Source organism: Cibotium barometz, chromosome 41, assembly GCF_041138505.1.
Source record: "Cibotium barometz isolate CiBa-2024 chromosome 41, ASM4113850v1, whole genome shotgun sequence".
Taxonomy (NCBI): Eukaryota; Viridiplantae; Streptophyta; class Polypodiopsida; order Cyatheales; family Cibotiaceae; genus Cibotium; species Cibotium barometz.
Window position 1 is genome coordinate 47,028,443 of NC_141086.1, and position 22,584 is coordinate 47,051,026.

A 22,584-nucleotide genomic window follows, 5' to 3' on the forward strand; every position below is an offset into this window, starting at 1 on the left:
GTCTCGAATGATGGAAGAATGTCATGCCTTGGGGGGGGTTCACTCATAAATATATAAGCATAGCATGTGGGTTCAACAGAAGGGATTTTTAAAATCCTTTTTTAATACATTTTTACATACAAACGGGTACCATTTAAAGGGGATATTCACAGGTTAAATAGAAAAAGGGTGTGTTTTACTCACATGAAAAAATCACAGATAAGGGGTTTTTTTAAGTAGGCCTTGCCAGAGCAACATGCCCTTGTCCACCAATCGCGCAAGCAAGAAATTATACAAATAGGTCTTGCCCGACCCCCCAGAATATCTAGGAAAAAAATGTCACCTATATCTATCGCAATTGCATGCATTATAGCATCGAAAGCAACACGCTGGCTATCTGTTAATGTTGACTCCATAGCATTGACAGGTTAGATTGTTCGTCGACAGTATCAAAAGATCTCTCTTCCAAAAGCAATCTTTTTTCACCCGACTTCCAAATCAGTTCTGTTTAGTTCAGGCATTCCTCTTCAAAATCTGCCAATGTCCACCTCTGAGAGTATGAAGACTTTCTTCTAAATGCAGTAGTGCTTGAGTTTCAGCTAATTGTTCAATACCAGTGAACTGACCCCTCCTTCTCGATAACTGGTATAGAAAATCTTCTATCATTTCTTCTCGAAATCTCTCCCACAATATAATTGTTCAATACCAGTGAACTGGTATAGAAAATCTTCTATCATTTCTTCTCGAAATCTCTCCCACAATATTCCTGGACAGGAAGGCTCACAAAATAGCAATATAGTACCAAAAAGACATCTCAACTACAAGGCATTTTGCATGGATGATGCTTCCTCCATACATGCAACCCATTCAGAATCATCTTTCAGTATCCCCCTGGCAATGCAAGCTACCTTGAAGGAAGGATAGATGTGACATTGAGTGAACGCAAATCTTCAAACAACTTAGATCCTTTACATATTGTAAGAAGTAAGCGAACATAGTATGCCTCGTCTGCCAAAGGAGCTACAAAGTACATGCGCCCTATAGTGTTTCCAATCTTTCTTTTGGTCCATTTCTTCAACCCGGAGTTCCAAACCCATTGTTGAGGGAAATCACTATAAAATGTATTGTTTGCTTCAGATTACAACAAGTAAACCATACAGTCAAAGTAGTCTTGCCTACATTTTCCCTCTGAAAAACATCTACAATATTATTTGATCATCATCTCTAAAGATAACATTATGACCCCCATCTAAGTGTACCTGCAACCGTTGCACATCAGGCTTCTCATTGTCTAAATCATACTCAAAGAGTCTCCAACATGCTGCTGATACAGAGACATAACGTGCATCCAAATACCTCTGAATCTCACTGCGTAGACATAAGTAGAGGAATGCTATGCCACAGAGAGTCATATGTGATAAAGAGACTCAAGGGAAGCTTGTGAAAGAATTCCATGAGAGTCTCTGGGGGCTGGACATCGAAGTGTGAGGGCCACCTTTACCAAAATAAAGGAAAAATATTGGTGGAAAGGAATGTACAAGGATATTTCCCAATATGTGGAAACATGCATGGTATGCCAAATGTACTCAAATGTGCGACATCGTGATGGCTTGCAACCAACCTACCCACCTGCCATGCACTACAAATGGGTAGTGGATCTAGTTACAATGCCTTTTGGAATTTGGCAGATGCGGTACATAGCACTTGCAAGAGAAGATTTGACAAATCAGGTAGAAGGGCGTGCTCTTAGAACAAAGAGTACGGAAACAGTATGCAAATTTCTCTTGGAAGATGTGATTTGTCGGTATGGTTGTGTTGGGAAAATAATAGCTGATAGGGGTGAGCTAGATGTTGAAGAAGCAAGGGAATTCTTCTCTAGAATTGGCATTAAACTGTCCCTAACATGTGCTTACAATCCTGAGGGCAATGGTAAAAGTGAGCGAGGACATCCTCCAATCATTAAAGCTTTGGCTAAGGCATGCAGAGAAAGAATGCGAGAGTGGCCAAGGCTGCTACCATATGCTTTGTGGGCTGACCGTACAACTCATAGCTCAGTGACAGGATATATGCTTGCAGAATTAATGTATGGTCAGAAGCCAGTAATGCCAGTTGAAGAAGTAGTTCCAACTTGGAATGTATTGCCCTGGGTGGAAGGATTGAGCAGGGAAGACCTCCTTGCATTGCGAATAAGGCAGTTAGAGAGGAGGCCTGAAGATGTAGAGCTTGCTAAAGCTCGCTTGAAAGATGCAAGGTTGAAAAATAAAGAAAGATTTGATAGAAGACACAGACTCCGGCCAAAACCTATTGAAGAAGGTGATTGGGTCCTAATGTATGATAGTAGCCTTGACAACCAATTCACTGTTCAAAGAAAATTTGCAAAAAGATGGTTTGGCCCTTACATTATCAAGCATGTGCATGGAAATGCCACGTATACCCTGTGTGAGCTTGATGGAACAGAGATAAAAAATTTTGTAGCAGGCAAAAGGATCAAGATGTTAAAAGAAGGCTTGACAGTGATCCTTTTGATTCACAGGGAACTCAGGATGAGAGGCTTGATAGTTATAACATGGAGGAAGAGGATGATTTTCCTAATAATATTGAGGATGAGGACGACATCCAGATATATGTGGATCTTGGTGATGATTTGGCACATACCAGAGGATGTGCAGGTTTAGAGGGGGTGGATGTCATGCCATGGCACGTCTATGGTGTGAAACCATGCATATGAGACTATCAAATGCAAATCTAGATGCATGGGATTAAGTGCTATGACGAGTCATTATATGATGCCCATGTACATATGTTCATATTGTAAATGAGGTTCAATAAGACGAGCTGAGGCTGAGTCAGGTCTTGAAGCTTGTATATGAGTGGTGTGAATTATGGAGCCTTATGCTTATGGTAGACCTTGCAGTAGAAAACACTCAGTTACATACTTGGCTGTGTGGCTATGTAAATGATGGTATGGGTGGCTCGTAAAAGGGCTATGTGAATGATGTAAATGGCTCCCTCAATGTGGATGAAGATCTTTTTCATCATCATTTCCAAATTAATGTGACATGGAACTCATGCATAATTTTCAAGAAAGGTACTATAGATGAAGCCCATGTTCATCATGAAGAAGCTCCCAAGGTTGCAAAACAATGGGTGATATAGTGTCTTGAAGCACATACATGATGTTGAAGGTCCCACAAGTTAAGCATATGAAGGCCTTAGTTGCCTTGGTCAATATATTTGCATAAAAGGAGTGGATACATTATGGGTATAGAAGGAATATGATGCTTATAAGGGGAGTTTGCGTGGCAGCAACGAAGAAAGGCATATCCGAAATTAATGAAAAAAAAAGAGGGCGCTCTTGTTTTTCAAACGGGGGAAATACGAAAATATAGCTGCAAAAGGTGGTGGGGCGCCGAACTCCTTGCGGGAAAGTAAGGAAAAACCAGAGAAGTAAAAGGGGGGGGCATATCAGAAATCGGTCTGCAGAAAAAAGAGAGAACCAGTGCGCCTTCGACCAGAGGCTCTAAATCCAAACTGGCGGCTACTGTTCAAAGCTAGTAGGAGTTAGAATTGAAGAGTAAATTGAGTGTTATCTAGTGATGGGATTTTCAATATATACATGTTTTCTGCCCTTCGCGGCCTGCGGAGCGAAGCGTCGTATGGGAGTTAACAAAAATCAAGTGAAATTCGCCTTGCTACTTTCAGATAAGTGATGATTTAATTTTATTTTATTTCACTATCCTACCTACCTACGATTTGAAAAATCGTAAAGTCTATAAACCTTTAAAGGTTTTGTAAATCAAGAAGGACTTGATATGAAGAGTTGTGATATTAATGCATCAAAATACGTGGAATCAAAGTATCAAAAATGCAGCAAGGATTCTGGTAAATTTGATTTTGTTTCTACCCAAGTGGATCTGGAATGCAAGTCATGGAATTTCTTAAAATCATGTGAGCATGTTATAGTTATGCCATATATCGTCTTTTGTTTGTGAGTTGTTGGAATTTAAAGGCAGGTTTTCAGGTGATAAAGAACATCATGAGATGATGGAATTGATGACACTGGATGTATGGAATGTAAATGGTCACATGTATGTTGGAAATATTTGAAGGTTATGTTATGCCTACATGTGATTGGTTTGAGGGATTTGGAAAGAGGAGCCAATGAATCTATGCTTGGAAAGGGACAAGCACTTGGTACACAATTTTTGTGCAATCATTAGGTTGAATTCAAGGATGTATTGAGGTGAATTGACACATGTATATGTCATTAAAAATGGATATGTCCTATGCTCCTTGGAGAATTTCGTGTGTGAGTTTCCTTGTGGAGTTTGGTACCTACTCTCACAGCTAGAAGTCTCGTACTTTCCCAGCGACACCGTCCACGTCACGACACCGTAATGATCAAGTCATCTACATAGATGACAACAAGCACAAGCCCTCTATGACTGTGTCTCACATACAGCGAGAAATCTGCATTGGCTACATGAAAGCCAATAGTGACAAGACATTCAAAAATCTTGTCAGACCATGCTCTTGGTGCTTGTTTTAAGCCATACAAGGCTTTCTTCAACCTGCAAACATGCTCAAGGTGACTCACATCCTCATAACCAAGTGGCTGCAACATATACACCTCTTCCTGCAAATCCCCATGTAAGAATGCATTCTTTACATCCATCTGATGTAAAGACCATTTCTTTGACGCAGCCACTGCTATCACAACTCTCACTGTTGCCATCTTGGCAAACTGGGCTGAAAGTTTCCTCATAATCAATGCCATATGTCGGTGCATATCCTTTGGCTACCAATCTAGCCTTGTACCTACTTATGCTTCCATCACTGTTATGTTTTACTTTGTACACCCACTTGCATCCAATGGCTTTCTTGCCTTCAGGCAATTGCACTAAATCCTAAGTCTCAGTTCCATATAGTGCATCCATCTCCTCATCCATAGCTTTCTCCCAACACACATTTCCAAACAACCTCATCAATGCATGTGGGCTCTACAACCTGCACAACCTTTGCCATGTATGCATAGTGATGTGCCACATAACCATTATAGGTAAACCTCTGCATAGGATTCTTCACTCTCCCCCAGATCTTCGTAGCTTTGCATTCATGGCTTCCATAGCCTTCTTTACACCAGGTGTTCTCATAGCTAGTATCCCAAGCTCCTCATCAAGGCTCATCTCTAAGCCACTAGACTCTCCATCAACATGAAGGTTCTGCAAAGCACAAGGCTACTATGAGGGTGCTACTACCTTGTGGCTACTATGAGGGTGCTACTACCTTGTGGCTACCAAAAAAGAATGCAGGGAAATGTGAGGCATACTAAGGGGCTCAACCACTTTTTCTTTTCCTTTACGTGATGTACTAATCACATCCGCAGGACTGGTATTATGATGCAGCCTGCCACTCCATGGTCTATCAACTGAACCACTAGATGAGGACTCTCCTGGTCCACTCAAAAACTGTGATTGCTGACTTGTATTCTGTGCAACCACATTTCCACTCACATCAGCCCCAACAGCTTCTTTTTCAGCAGCATACCAGCTGCTCATCTCATCAAAGACAACATCCCTGCTTACCCTCAACTCACGTGTAGCAAGGTTTTAACACCTGTATCCCTTTTGCTCAAGGGAGTATCCAATAAACACACATTTTTCTGCTTTTGGATCCAGCTTAGTTCTCAGCTCATCTCGCACATGCACATATGCAATGCATCCAAAGACTTTCAGATGAGACAAATCAGGTTTTTTGCCAGTAAACCTCTCCTCTGGAGTTACATCATGTATGGCTGCAGTTGGAGTCATGTTCATGATGCAAACTGCTGTAGAAACAGCCTCAGCCCAATAACTATGCGACATATTCTTCTCTTCCATCAATGCTCGCGCAATCTCAGCAATGTGCCTATTTTTCTGCTCAGCAACTCCATTTTGCTGAGGAGTGTACCTGCATGTAAACTGTCTCCGAATACCATTCTTCTTCAAAAATCCAGAGAACTCATTGGAGAAGTACTCTCCCCCTCCATCTGACCTTAGGCACTTTACATATTTCCCTGATTCCGTTTCAACCATAACTCTTAAATTTTGAAAATGAGTGAACACCTCACTCTTCTCCTTCATGAAGTATACCCACACTTTCCTTGTGTGGTCATCAATAAATGTCACATATAATACCTGCAGCCTCCCATAGACATGGTCTTTGTAGGACCCCATACATCTGAATTCACAACATCTAGTGCATTTCTGCTCACATTTCTGTTACGTGGAAATACATGCTTTGTTTGCTTTCCAAATTGGCATGCTTCGCATATTCTGCATACCTTCAACTTTAAACTTTGGCAGCCTTGTCACAATTCCTTTAGTCTGCATAGACTTCATTCTCTGCACATTCACATGTCCAATTCTTTTATGCCAAATGTCTGTGTCTGTAACAATTCTTGAACCATTTGCAAACATCGCAGCACTCACTTCAGGCATGTTTACATTCAATGTAAACATTCTACCCACTACTCTGTTGCCTTTTGCAACCAACCTGCACTTTTCTTTCAAGTCTTTAGCATAACAACCATCAGGGCTAAACCGAACCTGTAAACCCTGCTCAATCATCTGGCCAACTAAAACCAGATTCTTTGTTATGTTCGGAACATGAAGTACATCTGCAAGGTACTTCACTTTGCCATCTTGCATAGACAATGGCACATCTCCAACATGGGCAATTGGATGAGGAGTGTCATCCCCTGTTTCCACAAAACCTAGTCTTGCAAGGTTTTTCATCTCCTTGAACCACTCCCCATGACTTGTCATGTGGTTCGAAGCACCTGAATCAATGTACCATACATCATCTTTATGTGCTGCTTCAACATTTTCAGACATGGCATTCACGACATGCTGCATAACAAACAACCTTTCATTATCCTCATTGATTCTGCTCGAGGATGCATAGTTGTTTTACTGCAATTTTCCATTTTGCATGTCAGCCTGCTTCTTATAACAATCTGCCTGCACATGTTCAGGCTTACCACAATAAAAGTATCCACGTGTATCATTATGCTGCCTTTGCCAATGTCCATGACCTTTTTGACTCCTCCTGCCTCTGAATTGGCCTCTTCCACTTGCGTGTTGTAGATGTTGTTGTTGTTGTTGTAAATTCTAGGACTGTTGTTGTTGCTGTGTTGCTGGCCATAATTCTGATTACTTATTCGGCCACCTCCTTGACTGCGTCCACGGCCTCCTCTACCTCATCCTCTTCCTGAACTTGTGTAGCAGGCCTGTTGCTTTGAACTATTTTTGTTTTGTGAAGACCACCCAAGCTCTTCTCTTCTATAATCAACATAGACACCAAATCTGTGAAATTGGGAATGTTTTCCCGAGTCTGATTAGATGTCTTGAACGCCTTGTATTGTGCCCCGAGACCACGTAGACAGACTTTCACCTTGTCATCATCATCTTTTAAAACACCAATAGATGCAAGGGATTCTACAATACCCTTTATCTTCAATGCATAGTCATTCACAGACATACTCTTTTTCTCCACAGTGTGAAGTTCATTCTTCAACTGTATCTTTCGTGCCTTTGTATTTGTTTCATAGAGTTTTACCAAGGTGTCCCACGCCTCCTTGGGGGACTTGGCATCCTGAATGTGCCCAATCATGGTGTCATGTATACTGATAGAGAGCCAATACATAACTTTTCTAGCTCCTTGGTTCCAATCCTTGAACTCTTTAACATCTGCAGCAGTCGTATTGATCTCCGGTATCTCCGGTGCCTCTTCGTGCTCACCTTCTATGTAGTCCCAATAACCCTTTCCCATTAGGAAACTCGTCAACCTAAACCTCCAAGCATGGAATTTGTTCTTATTAATTTTCTCAGCAACAATTTGGTTTATGCCATCATTTGACATCTTGCCACCAGAAACAGCAGTTTGGTTTGTCCAGCACAAAGTACTGTTTTTTCTGCAGTGGTATTGTACTATACTCAAATGTCACAACCAGTGACCTCAATGTGCATACATACATCCAATGGCAACTCTTGACCTCCTTGCAGCACACAGAGTGTCTGTACAACCAATCTGTCTTCCTGCAGTTCTTAAAACAGAGTTCTACGGAATATCGATGACTTACTCTCGCAGTGCTCAAAATTGCCTGCTTTCTGAAAAACGGAGGTCGTAACGTGCCCGAAACGCGTTTTCGGCCTGAAAAATGTAGTCCAATAAAACAATGTAGTTACCCTTTAGCTTTACTCCTGCGAAGAAAGCTCCTCAATCAGAGATCCTTTTGCCAGTGCCTCCCGTAGAGCTCCCGACGACAAGGGTGTAGTCTCGCCAACACAAATAGGAAAGAGTAGTTGAAGCTCTTACCCTCATACCGCTTCCTGTGCTTCTCTCGCTTGCAGCTTAGCCCTTAGCATGAACCAGGCTCTGATACCATGAAAAGATGCAGGGGAGAAGAGAGCTTGAGCTCTTGCAAGCACACACACACTCACAAAACCCTAAAAGAGAACACACAAGGTGAGAGGCTGAAAAACTTCTTCTTCCTCACTCGACACTTAACACTCAACACACCATATACAAAGATAAGATCACACTCAACACACCAAAACCCTAAAAGAGAACACACAAGGTGAGAGGCTGAAAAACTTCTTCTTCCTCACTCAACACTCAAACACACCATATACAAAGATAAGATCACACTCAATATGAAAGATACTCAACCAAATACATACTAGGGTTCTCTATAGTATGAACCCAACAAAATGAGCTGGCGCTATAACTATGCCAGTCTCTAGAATGGCTGTCACACAGCCTGTCATCCCACACTGGCCACATATCACCCATGATCTCACCAACCATGCGAGTGGTGTAAGTGTGGGGCCTATCCCCCAGGCGGGTCATCAGCGTCCACCGCCTCACTATAGATGAGCTCGATATCTCAACATCATCATGCTCTTCTTGGTCTATCTCTACTTCATATTCACTCATGTCATCAAGCTGCTCATGTTATCAGCTCTAAAAATTGGAGGGAAGAGGATCCTTCATTGGTTTCTTTCTTTGAGCAACATTAAAAGAAGCCATAAAATTGCGTGCACAAGTTCTATAACTAGTCTTGCCAGATGGCAATGGGTACTGAATTCCTAAAAATGAGTAACAAGCTTAAAAAGTATTCATAGCACAAATACCAAGCTTGCATAACAATAAATCATAATTGGAAAGCAGACCTACTTTTAAAGCAAGAAGGTGCCTTTGTATTTGATGGAGTGTGCACCATTCTTGCTTAATTCTTATATCATAAGTTCAAATTATGAATAAGTATCTAAAAGATATTCTTAAAATGGGACTCAAATTAAATCAAAACAAAACATTCTTCACATCTTAAAATTAATCTAAAAGAGACTTTTCATTCAAATGTATTCTATGAACAACAAAATCTTGATAATTTCTTATACACTATTTAAAATGTAAGTATCGAAGGCAAGACTCACATGTTAGAATCTTAGTGTACTTTCATATTTACAAACCCTCAATTGGTACAATGCTTTTTAATGGTAGCGTGCACGCATGGTTTTTAAACTAAACCAAAAAGTTTAAAACAACAAAAACATTTGCACTACAAAATGCAACGTGCACGCTGCCTTTTCATGTCGTCCTCAAATACACAAAACAATGAAATCTTCACTACTAGTACCACACCTTTCATAGCCAATGTACATAGAAAATTAACATTTGACATAGAGTTTTCATACTTAATTTAGAATACATTGCAAACAAGATGCTGCAAAGTAGTCAACTTTCAAAGTAGAAGACATGTGAGCTCAATGCCATAATATTTTGATTTGCAATAGACAAAAAAGATAATCTATAAAACACTTTAAAAAGGTAGCATGCATGCTGCCTTTTGATGTTGTTCTCAAACTGAAAAAATAATAAAATATTTAACACTTTCAAAATCAAGCATGCATGCTTAATTCTCATCTTTTTTTCAAAATTAAAAAACATTAATATATAAAACACTTTTAAAACGCAACATGCACGCTGCCTTTTCATATTATTCTCAAAATTAAAAAAAATTGAAATATGAAAGTATTTATGTGTATACAATTGAATGTGAATGTGAAGGTATCTTTATATGGGAGCATACCTGGAGAGGCTCGAAGCTAAGCTTGGCTCGAAGCAAAGAAGAAAATGCAAATCTCTCAAAGCTACCTACACACATAATCACTCAGGCACTCTTATTTATATTAAATCATGCACACACAAACAAAACAAAACATACAAATACTTATACGTGGATATACATGTATGTGCATATGCATGTGTGCATGCACATTTTTGAAGATACACATGTGTGCATATATGCATGCATTTATGTACATTTACTATGTATGCATGTATGATACCTTGCAAAGCATTTACATGTATATGCATGTATGTGTTTGCATGCATGTATGTATGTATGCTCATGTGTGTGTGTGTGTTTGTGACTTGTAAGGGAGGAAAAGTAGGGCATGACTGGGGAAAAGTTCCCCCCCTCTCATGCCCCCTTTGCCCTCCCTTGCATGCTACTCTGTGGTGGCTGGCCGGCAAGGGAGGGCAAGGGGGGCATGAGGGGGGGAAAGTTTTCTCCCTCTCATGCCCCCCTTGCCCTCCCTTGTGTTGAAATTTGAGCTAAATGATGAGCTATGGTGGATCAAACACTAGAATCAGCATAATTAACAAAGTGATTAGCAAGTGATTAAGACGTAATTAGTGAATAATTAGCACATAGATTAATGTAGGCATGGATACTCAAAAACCAGCAAATTCTCATTAGGGCTATGCCTCAATTTATAGTGTTTACATCAAGCATCAAATCCCCTTGATTTCTCCATGATTCACTCCCTGAATATCTCCACCTCTTGCTTGATTCTCTCCACCTCTTCTCTTTTCCCTGATTATCTCCCAGAATAACTCCACACTCCTAAATTCCCTCATGCTACCCATTATTCTCTCCCAGTAGATTCTCCTAACCTTTTCACAGGTTCTTTCACAATTACATCTCCTCTTTTACAGCCTCTATCCAAGAGCTTGTTCCCACACACACCCTATTCACTTGTATATTTCAACACCTCCCTCAAGTGAATAATCCTAACACACCTGGACCCTGTATCAAGTTTCCCTCTTACTTGATAGCCCGCGACCAGTGCCTCAAGTCCCTAAACTCCATAGTCCTTGACACTCTCTCTCTCTATGTGTCCAAGGCTACTATAAGTGCCCGCGACCTTGACTAAAGTGCTCACATATACATCTACCACTTGGCCTACATCATCGGTGGCTCAGAGGTGGTTTTACTTTATTGGGGCAGGTTACATTGGGTTGTGGGTTCTCTCTCTCTCTCTCTCTCAGAAAAGATGATCTGACTCCACTTCTCTTGGAGCCTCCATGAAGTTTGCCGATGTCGTTCCTTCTTCACTGGGTTTGCTGTAGTAGCAGTCTCTCGCCATGTGTCCTGGCTTTCCACATTTGTGGCAAGTGAAGGTCCTCCCTCCTACTCTGCCTCTTCCTCGTCCTCGTCCTCGAGAGAATCCTCCTCGGGTGAAGAATGCTTTTTCCTCTCCTGCTGTTGAGTCGAGCTCTTTCTTCTCTTTGCCTCTGCTCTCTTGCTCTAGTAGAGCTGCTTCTATCTCGTGTATCTTCAGTTCAGGTACATTCTTTAGTGTTGCTACAATGTTTTCATAATCTCCTTTGTCCACACTCTTCAAAAGTACAGCTAATGCTTCATCATCTTCTACCTTTTTGCCAATAGCTGCCAGCTGTTGCTTAATACTTTTATATTTGTTCAAGTGTGTGATTAAGGGTTCACTTTCCTTCATGTCCAGTTTGTAGAATTGCATTAATAGATTTATCTTGGAATTTTTTGCTTGTGTACCAAATAATTTATTGAGTTCATCCCATGCATCTTTTGCCCACTGTATCCCTGTGATATGATGAATGATCTCATCATTTAAACTGAGTGCAATAAGCCCCAATGCTTTTTCATTCCTACTCTTCCACTCATTTTCCCCTCTCTCTGGGCATTCATCTCTCCCTTCAACTAATCCCCACAGATTTTTCCTCATCAGCAAATACATGGTTTTTGTTTGCCATGTATAAAACTGTTCTCCATTAAATTTGGTTATTTCCTGTGCTGAATTCATGGTGATGTGAAGGGGGTCTTACCTCTTGATCCAAATTCAAGATTCAAGGGCAGTGTCTACCCTTTTACAACTCAATCTGGTGTTTAATAGATGATTACAACAATTTTATCAGCATAAAATCACCAGAAATTACATTAAATTGAGAGTAACCAATTTGTACGGGATGGTTGGAGTATCAAACCAACTCCGATTTGCAATCTGAAGCTTTAGGGATCTGTATCAGATACCTAATGGTTAATTTGAACCCTCAATTGCACCAAAGTACAGTGATTAGCACTGATTAATCACTGATTAGCAAATTAATGCTCTAGTTTGTGTGCAAAAAACAGAGTATGCGGGGAGCTCAGATCTGGTGCCTTCCACTTCAAATGAGCTCAAATGCTTTCAAAGGCATTAATAGCAATGAGTCTAGTAGAGGATTAAGCCAAGAAACACAAGATTTGACCAAATAATGAAAGCTTAATCTCTATTTTACCAAAGTCACCTACAGATTTGATGAAGAGCTTTGATTTCTCTGTAGACTTGATGAAATTGATTTCTGTCTTCACCAGCTTGTAGATCATGCTTGAAAACCCCCGGGGCTAAGAGGAATTAGCTCAATTTGATTTGATGAGCTCAAGATCTGCAGAATACTCAGAAAAATCAGCGCTGAAGAAAACGACGATTTCTCCTAAACGCCTTCGCGTTTTGCTGCGCCGTTTGATGTGCTTGTAGCTAGATGTGTTGGCTAGCTTGTGTTAAGAGGGCAAGGCCTAATTTTGACTGTGCATGGAGAATAGAGTCCTCCACTGGCTGGGGGTGAAGGGGAAGAGTGAAAACTCACTAAAAACTGATTTTTTTTGCTAATTACTTACTAATCCTGATTAATTCACTAATGGGCTCATAAATCTGGTTGATTCTAGGCATGGCTCTGATACCATGTTGAAATTTGAGCTAAATGATGAGCTATGGTGGATCAAACACTAGAATCAGCATAATTAACAAAGTGATTAGCAAGTGATTAAGACGTAATTAGTGAATAATTAGCACATAGATTAATGTAGGCATGGATACTCAAAAACCAGCAAATTCTCATTAGGGCTATGCCTCAATTTATAGTGTTTACATCAAGCATCAAATCCCCTTGATTTCTCCATGATTCACTCCCTGAATATCTCCACCTCTTGCCTGATTCTCTCCACCTCTTCTCTTTTCCCTGATTATCTCCCAGAATAACTCCACACTCCTAAATTCCCTCATGCTACCCATTATTCTCTCCCAGTAGATTCTCCTAACCTTTTCACAGGTTCTTTCACAATTACATCTCCTCTTTTACAGCCTCTATCCAAGAGCTTGTTCCCACACACACCCTATTCACTTGTATATTTCAACACCTTGTGGGCCAAGCCACAAATCAGCGCACACGCTGCTCTGCGGCCGGCTGGCAAGGGAGCAAAGCTTCCCCCCCATGCGGGCGGCAAGGGAGGGCAAGGGGGGAAAAGTCCCCCCCCCGTGCCTTCCCTTGCTCGGCCAACCGGGGGGAAAGCTCCCCCCTGGCCTCCTTTGCTGGGGCCGGCTGGCAAGGGAAGCCAAAGTTTGCTTGGGCAGCCAGCAAAGGGGGGCAAAGTTTCCCTTCCCCGTGCCCTCCCTTGCCGGCTAACCGGCCGGCAAGGGAGGGTAAAGTTTCCCTTCCCCGTGCCCTCCCTTGCCGGCTAACCGGCCGGCAAGGGAGGGTAAAGTTTCCCCTACCGATAAGGGAGGGCAAGCATTAGGAATCTTTTGGACCCAAAGAGGGCCTCTTGGATTAACTTTTGATTAGGAATGGACCAATAGGAAGAGGGTTGGGTGCACATTTTTGACTTCTTTGAGTCTAGGGGGCCTAGGCTTTGGTTTACTAATGGGGCCTAATTACTACTCTTGTCCCCCTACCTCCTGGGCCCAAACTTAGAGGTCCCCCCACCTAGAATCGCGTAGATTAAAAACCCTAAAAATTGAAAATTTTTAATTTTTTCCCAAAAGTGTGTTTTCCCACTCAAACTTCCCCCCAACATACTCTAGATTTGGAAAGCTCATTTCTTCCTCTTCTAAGCTCTCCATTGCTGCAGAAACTCCATACCTCTCAAGCTCTCCCTCCTTCTCAAGCTCCCTCAGTCTCAAGCTCCCTCTCCCTCTTTCTTCCTTTTCTAAGCTCTTCATTGCTGCAGAAACTCTATCCCTCTCAAGCTCTCCCTCCTTCTCAAGCTCCCTCCCTCTCAATCTCCCTCTCTCTCTCTCTCTCTCAAGCTCCCTCCCTGAAACTCCATACCTCTCAAGCTCTCCCTCCTTCTCAAGCTCCCTCAGTCTCAGGCTCCCTCTCCCTCTTTCTTCCTTTTCTAAGCTCTTCATTGCTGCAGAAACTCTATCCCTCTCAAGCTCTCCCTCCTTCTCAAGCTCCCTCCCTCTCAATCTCCCTCCCTCTCTCTCTCTCTCTCTCAAGCTCCCTCCCTCCCATTGCTGCAGAAATTCTATCCCTCTTTAGTCTACTCTAGGTTCAGGAAGCCTATTCTCAAACTCTAACCCTCTTTTAAGCTTTCCATTGCTACACTGAAAACCTTGAACTTTCTCTCCTCTCCACTCCTCTGTTGTAAAACAAGCTTTTCTTTTCCCTTATTCTCTTTTCTTACCACCTGTAATGTGAGAAGACCTAGGGAGAAGGTGGAAGAGCTTGTGCTGCATAACACAAGAGATGAGAACGGAGTTTGGGCTCCAACAAGATTCAGGGATGGGGGCTTGGGTCTACATGCAGCCAAGCTCTAAGGGACCACATCGAGTGCGTCAACTAGGGAATATGCTACATCATTGGAAGGGGCCGCTACAAGGCTTCAAGCATACTAAGAAGGAAGGATTGGTTGCCATAGTGCAACATGTGTATACCCTTGGAGACCTGTACATTCAAGGCCAACGACGACCAAGGTTTCCTTCAAATTGTCAGTGTAACATAAACACAGCTTTAACAACATGCTAATATTGGATTTTTTGTTTCAAATTTTCTTATGACTCTCCATTTTCTTATGTCTCTCTGCAGATATTTTCCCCTCTAATTATGTTGAGGAACAACCACTCCAAAGCTTCACTGGAGTTTTCTATGCTATGCATGCATCCATTGGAGAGGCAATGTTTGTATCTCAAAGTCCAAGTGATCTTGTACAGAACAATATCTTTTTCTTTTCTCACTCATATTTTGTAGATAAAAAACCTGGTTTATTTGGTAAGCTAGAAGAGATCCCCAACCCCCCTCTTAACAATCTCGAATGGCCCAAACGTGATGCTTGGACCATCTTATACTTAAAGTTTAAGATGCTTGGCCCAAACGTGATGCTTGGACCATCTTATACTTAAAGTTTAAGATGGTAAGTGATATCAAGACATCACTCAAGTTTTCATAGGCATCTAGGTTAGTACGGCTAAATTGGTTTTGTCCTTTACATGTTTTTGTGCACATGTTCAATTCCATGCCAATGCACCAAACAAAAACAATGTATATTTGTAAGGAGGTACATTCTGACCTCATTCAAGGATTACTAGGAGAGGGTTGGGAGGTTAATGGGAAGTCACATCAAGGTGATGTGTACAAGTGCAATGTAGTAGATTCTACAGTGTCTTTTAGGTTCTTGAAGGCACGCTCTATTTTGTACATGTGTTTGCACTACCAAAGATGGATGCAAAATCACGGGACATGGATCCCAGTTCAAGCCTTAGAAGAAGAAATTGTGCCCATTGAGGTAGCTGTGATGATGCAAAATGGATGGATTGAGCGAGGCGAGTGGCAGGAAGCAAGCATTGGAGCCTAGCAAACCTGCGTCAACACTTTAGCATCATGGGCTTTGACAATGTGGAAGAGTCAAGTTTTAAGTTGATGAGAAGAAAGGTATATCTGATTCCACTACATGTCTAGAATTAACCCTATATTTGTGGTGATTGAACACAGGTCTCTCTAGAGTCCCAAGGTCTTCTTTGAATTCTCTATGTTTGCTGGCTTCTCCAAAAATCTCCTTGCCTTTCATTAGGGCCAAAAACGGCTAGAAAAGGGCTGTTTGTTAATCTAAGGATTAAGAAATTGTCCAATTGTGAATTGACACGTATACAAAAGTATGGCATTCTTGTCTCCTCTAAATGTCTTCTTAACGATTCTATTTTAGTGGCAAATGGCTAAAACGGCTTAATTTAGAATTTACGATGGCTAACATTAAAGTTTGGGTCCAAAATGGTGACATCTTGTTCCATTTTATATTTCAAAAAATCAAGCAGAAAGATACGAAATCTTCTCTTTTCAGGCTCTGAAAACAACGCTATTAATGACAAATCACCAAATTTTTTCAAACGTCTACTTTCCACCTTCCCTCCATTTTGGTATGGCTCATTCCCTTTTCCACCTTCCCTCCATTTTGGCATACGACTTATTCTCCTTTCTTTACATTTCAAAAGACTCACTATTTTTCTCCTTTCTTTACATTCATCTGTGAGCTTCTATGCCATCCTCATGTCGTCCTTCTCATAATATAACTTCTTGTGATTTTCATAACACCAGAGTGGATGGTGTTTGGAAACCCATATCTTTTCATGTGAATGATTGGGTAACAATGCTTCCCTCTTGCAAAGGTGCCCACAGGGTGAAGAGAACCAAGCGAAATGAAGTGAAATCCCATTGGAAAGGTCGTGTTCTTGCCTTCAAAGTGACCGACAATGGCTGGCTTGCAAAAGTTCAACATGTCTACATGGCCAAAGACATGGTGTTGAACTCCATTCTTACTGTGATTTAACAAAACTTTATCTATTTGATACAACACAATATTTCTCCTTCTGATATATTTGTTGTTTGTTTAATTTCAGTTATCTTTCCATCAACAGCTGTGGAGTGGCAGCCTATTTGAGAGCTTAAGTGGCACATTCAAAGCAATTCACAAGGGGATTGCAGATGTAATGTATGCAGATAAACCACCTTCATTTTACAAATCAGTGGATATATTTGTGTATTTTGCAGAATACAGGGCTCCATCAAGAGAAGGTGTTCATGGAGAATTATATGACATACCTATTCCCACATTAATGTCACTCGAATGGGAAGTTCCTGATCCAAATACCATAACAAGCTTCAAATCCAAAATCAAAGATGATATTCTTAAAGCTATGTCTCCTGGAAGGATTTCAAGAAGGATAAAAATTCAATGGTTCTTGCCTATACATGTCTTTGTGGCTTGCCAAGGGCAAGTTTGTTAAGCTGAAAAGGATTTCTCCAATAATGTAATCAATATATTCTGTTAAATTTCATCTTGACTTCTTCACAAAAATGGTCAACATATTGTTTGCAACACAAAACAAGGTTTAACAGTTGAATATCAAATTGTTGATACTGAATTTAAGTACAGAATATAGTCCCAAAAAGGGTGTGTTCATATGGACAAAATGAACAAAACAAAAGCCAATTTGTGGAATCACTCAACAAAATCAACTTTTCTTTTGGCATGGGATGACCTTGGATCTTTAGAGAATCTTTCTCTCTTCTGTTTGCTTCGATCAAATTTGGCTGATTGAGGTTCAAGTTCTGGTGTTTTGAGCTCTTGAGGTGTTGGAAAGAAAGACTTTGCAGTGGATTCCTCAACTGGTGGTAAGTTGGGCTCTTCTCTGAGATCTTTAGGTGTTGGCGAGGGAGATTTGGCAGTGGGGTCTGGTTTTGGAGAAGGTTCTTTGGAGGTTGGCTTTGGAGACTTGGCAGTCTTCTTGGGGAACATGAAAAAGAAATTGAATGGAGAGCCAACATTTTCCCTCTTACTTTCTTTGTTGGATGAACGACGCTTCTGAATTTTAAATTTCACTGGTGAGTGAAACGGAAGACCTTTAGTAGCACTTTTCTCTTTGACAGGGGTCTTCTCTTTGATTGGGGTTTTCTCTTTGACAGGGGTCTTCTCTTTGTTGGTAGGAGTTTTCTCTTGAGCTGGTGAAGAGCTCTTCTCTTTAGCAGGAGGGCTAGGGCTCTTCTCTTTAGCAGGAGGGCTAGGGGTCTTCTCTTTTTAGCAGGAGGGCTAGGGCTCTTCTCTTTAGCAGGAGGGCTAGGGCTCTTCTCTGTAGCCTGAGGGCTCTTCCCTTTTAGAATGGGTCTTCTCTTTAGTAGTGCTCTTTTTCCCCTTGGACGATCTGCTCTTAGTAGGGCTCTTCTTTCTTTCCTTCTTCTCTTTGGCAGAGGTCTTTTTCTTTTTGGATGAGCCATCCTTGACATGGCTTTTCTTCTCCTCCTTTTTTCTTTTCTTGAAGTTGTACCCTTGGCTCCTTTCTCAGGTGGAAAGGGGGAATCAGGATCAACTGGATTGATAGATCTTTCCAAAACCATAGACACTACCTTCTCCCTTACCCAACTTACCCAAGAATCTGGATATTCATGCAACTAAGGCAAAAGAAAATGATAAAATTTCTTAATATGAGAAAGTCACTAAATGTATTGACCCAATCAATCAATGCTATCATTACATGAACTTACAGTAAGTGTTGTCATTCTAAATCTTGACTCAAGATATCTCCAAGCATTAGCAAGCACCATCCATCCACAAGATGTTGAGTCTTTCTGCAAAGGAACTTCCTGATTGTAGTACTTAAAATCTTCAAGTTTGTAGTCTTTATAGGTGGAACCTAGAAAACTCAAGATAAGTTTGGCAGCACTGCAAGCATAAAATATTGAGGGTCAACCAAACAATTGAAAACTTACAAAATATTGCTCTAGAACATAAACCATGGTAAAGTTGATTCTTACATTTTACTTCTCCCATGAATGGATGCTAAAGAATTCATAAAGATTACATCTCTATCCAATAGATTGAAGATAATAAGACTCCAATGGCCTATGTGATAAGACTCCAATGGCCTCTGTGATAAGATGAATACTGCAATTAGTTGTGAATATTGTAATGATGGACAAAAGATAATTGAGTGTGAGTCTTACACTTCAACATAAGGGTATACAATGTAATTGCATGTCAGCATATCAAAGTGCTTTAGAAAACTTGCAAGATCCCCTTGCCTATTGAAAAGGCACTCTTTAACAAGGGGATCAAAAATGGTCACTTGCATAGCCATTGAGTCAGGAAGATCCCTCATAAGACATCTGGAGACATAAACAAAACATATCAATAAAATATGGAATCGAGAAATTCATCAAGAAAGCAAAAGGAAATCCACACAAACCTCAGACAGATGAAGAGGACTGTGTCAGATATCTCAATATTGTGATTCACAAGCATACTTGTGTCTTCAGGGGCAATGTCACAATAAACCTCATCATCTCCATGCATGGAGACATCTACTATCATTTGACCTGTTACATTCTGATAAAGTTCTGAATTGGATGCATGAAGAATTTCAGCTTGCTGAGAAAGAATGGCATCCTCTGTAATGTTCTCCTGCTCTCTCTCTTTATCCACTTCTTCTTTAATATCTTGAGCTTTTCTTGTACTATAAGTATGCGAAACATCTTCAATAACAACTGATTGTTTGGGTTGTCTTGCTGGAGGAATATTTAAAATTTCAAAAGCCCTCATATCTTGACTTGGAATGGGTTCCAAAGCTTTGTCAAACTTGTATCTAAGTCTGGACACAAGCACAAAATCTTTGCTCATGAGAGTGATCCTATGAGCAAATGTAGCAGCAATGTATCCATCATTCATAAAGTCGATCAAAAAATCCTCAGCAGCCTCTTGAAGACACATAAGGGCCTGTGACTCCCATCGGACTTTATCAAGATTTGTGTTTCTCATTCTGCCAACTAACCTTTCTGATATGTCCCTGACAACCCGCATAAATGGCAGTCGAGGGATGAGAAGATTGGTAGATTTCTATGCCGCTCTGATCTCTCTTAGTGACTTCACCTGATAGTTTAATCTCTTTCTTGTTGTTGCCCTAGCACGAGGCTTTGGAGGAGGTTTTTCTTGTTTTTCATCGACAACTGGCTTTTTGGAAGATCCTAGTTTGTCTTGAGCTTTTTCAGTCTCCAAAGGGGCGTAGACTTTCCTTGCAGTCTGTTTTGTCCTCGCCATTGAAGTTAAAGAAAAAGAATAGACCCGATCGGGGTGATTTGTGAATTGAGATTAAAAAACTAACAAAGGCCCAAACTAAGCGATGGGGCGGATCCGAATTGTTTGGATTAGTTCTATCGCTTGATTCGGGCTGAGACTACAGGAGATGGAACTAAGCGATGAAAAGCTTCCAAAAGCATTGGAATAGCTCAATCGCTTGATTCGGACTGAGACTATAGGAGATGGAACTAAGCGATGAAAAGCTTCCAAAAGCATTGGAATAGCTCAATCGCTTCATTCGGGGAATTTCCAAGTGATAGGGGAGGATCCGGAACCAAGCGATGAAGAAGGTCCGAGATGTTCGGATGAGCATTATCGCTTGATATGGGTGAGAAGGGTAAAAGGAGATTCCGAGAATTTTGGAGGAGCAATTTCGCTTGATACCGTGTCGGTGAAAAATAGAAATGTTTTCAAGAAAATTAAATTTTTATACCTCGAATCTGTCGTACATAGGACCGTTGGATACACGTGTCATGCAATCATTTTTACCACGTGGCACGAACGGTCACTATTTAAGGTATTTTTGCCACGCTCCACGTGCTCCGTCGGATATTCTCAAAAATTCTCTCTCGTTTTTTTTGCCAAAGCCCGCACCAGATGATAGAAACATTCCTTTACTTTTGGACCACTTATTTTCGCTTAGTCAGCCTCTATTTTGCAAGCTCTATTTTGCAAAAACTCTCTCTCTCTTTTTTGAGCCTTCAAATTGCCAAAGCCCGCACCAAGCGATAGAAGCATTCCAAATATTTTGGACCACTTATTTTCGCTTAGTTCAGGCTTTGCCATATAGTGACTTCCAAGTCTTCTTCAAAATTGTTCCAGCGTTTTATTCAAATATCACAATGAGTAAAAGTGTTGAGGGAAGACATGAACTTGTTGAAGAAAGCCCAAGTGAAAGACTTTTGAATGCTATTTTGCAAGATGGTCATGACATGAAGGTATACGTAGATGCAGTGGAGATATTCAATCCAAGGTTTGTTCTTTCAGATGTTTTGATGAAGCTTAAGGACATTCTTGAAGAGGAGTATAGACAATTTGAAATGTCAATTGAAGGTCATTGTTTTCATATCAGAGACAATGATTTTTGTCACCTTACAGATTTTACTCAGCTGCTGTCAGTGGAGAAAGCCAAAGTTACAAAGAGGTTCAGTAGATTTTCAAATAGAATCTCTTTCACATGCCCTTCATCCATTTCTTGTCCAATTCATAAGAAGCTTTGTAACCTTGTCTTCAAAGATGTCTCCTTTCTTTTCTTTCTATTTTTGAGACAAAAATAAAAGATAAAGAGCAAGAATCAGATATTGATGCAAAGAAGGAGGAAGAAAACTTAAATGTCACCATAGTCTCAAAGCTAGAGAAAAGTGAGATTTTAGAAGAGGAATAAATTGATGTTCAAGCTGAGGAGAAAGAAAGTGCAAATCTTGATGTTGGTGAATTCAGGGCTTTCACTGTTACTGAAGAGCCCTCAGAGGAAGAAAGCATATCTGAATCCTTTGTTACTATTCCAAGCCTTCCTTTCTTCTATATCAATGAGAAAGATTTTATTCCTTTGTTCTATCTTCAATATCTCTTCAATATCAGGGAAGACTACTGTATTGCAGCAATTTCAGAAGCTTGTGAGGTGACCAAAGACTTTATTGATACAGAAGTAGAGTCAAAGGAAGAGTTTTTGGCACTTTATTTGCAAACATCTGACCACTCATTTATCCCTGCTCCTGATGCACTTGCCTTGTGCCTTAAAAGAGTGGATGAGGAGAAACCTTCCCTTAGAGATGAGGATTTTGAGAACAGGCTTATTGAGTTAAGTGTAGAGTCTTTTGGCAGAGATTTCAAGCTTCAGGTAGATTCTGATAAAGTGGAAAGGGTTGGCTCATGCAACTTGATGAAAGACAAAGTAGTAAGTGAGGATGAGTTGCAGAAGGTAGTTTCCTTTTAATCTTTTGCAAAATGTTATTGTGATTGTAATTTTTTTAAAGTGAGGTTTTTGTCTTGCAGATTGAATTGCTTGATAAGGATGATTTTCTAGGAAGAGCTAAAGGCAGCAGAGTGAAAGCTACAGAGACTAGGTCAAGAAGGCCTTCATCTGCTCTCATGCACTACTTACCTACATTGGATAAGGCTGCGTTCTGTGCATTCCACATGAACTTCTCTGAAGATGCTGAGTTGCCAATATTTTCCTTGAAGGTGTTATCAAGGGTCATGGGATACACTCCCCTTCAAATAAATGCTAACAAGGTCTTGCTTCTAGAGAGAGCTGCTGCTCTTAGAATCTTTGGATACGCTGCAGGTTTCAATGCCTCAAGAGCAGGATACTTTCTTTGCTACTCTAGCTATGCAGCTACCAGCTGAGGAGTCAG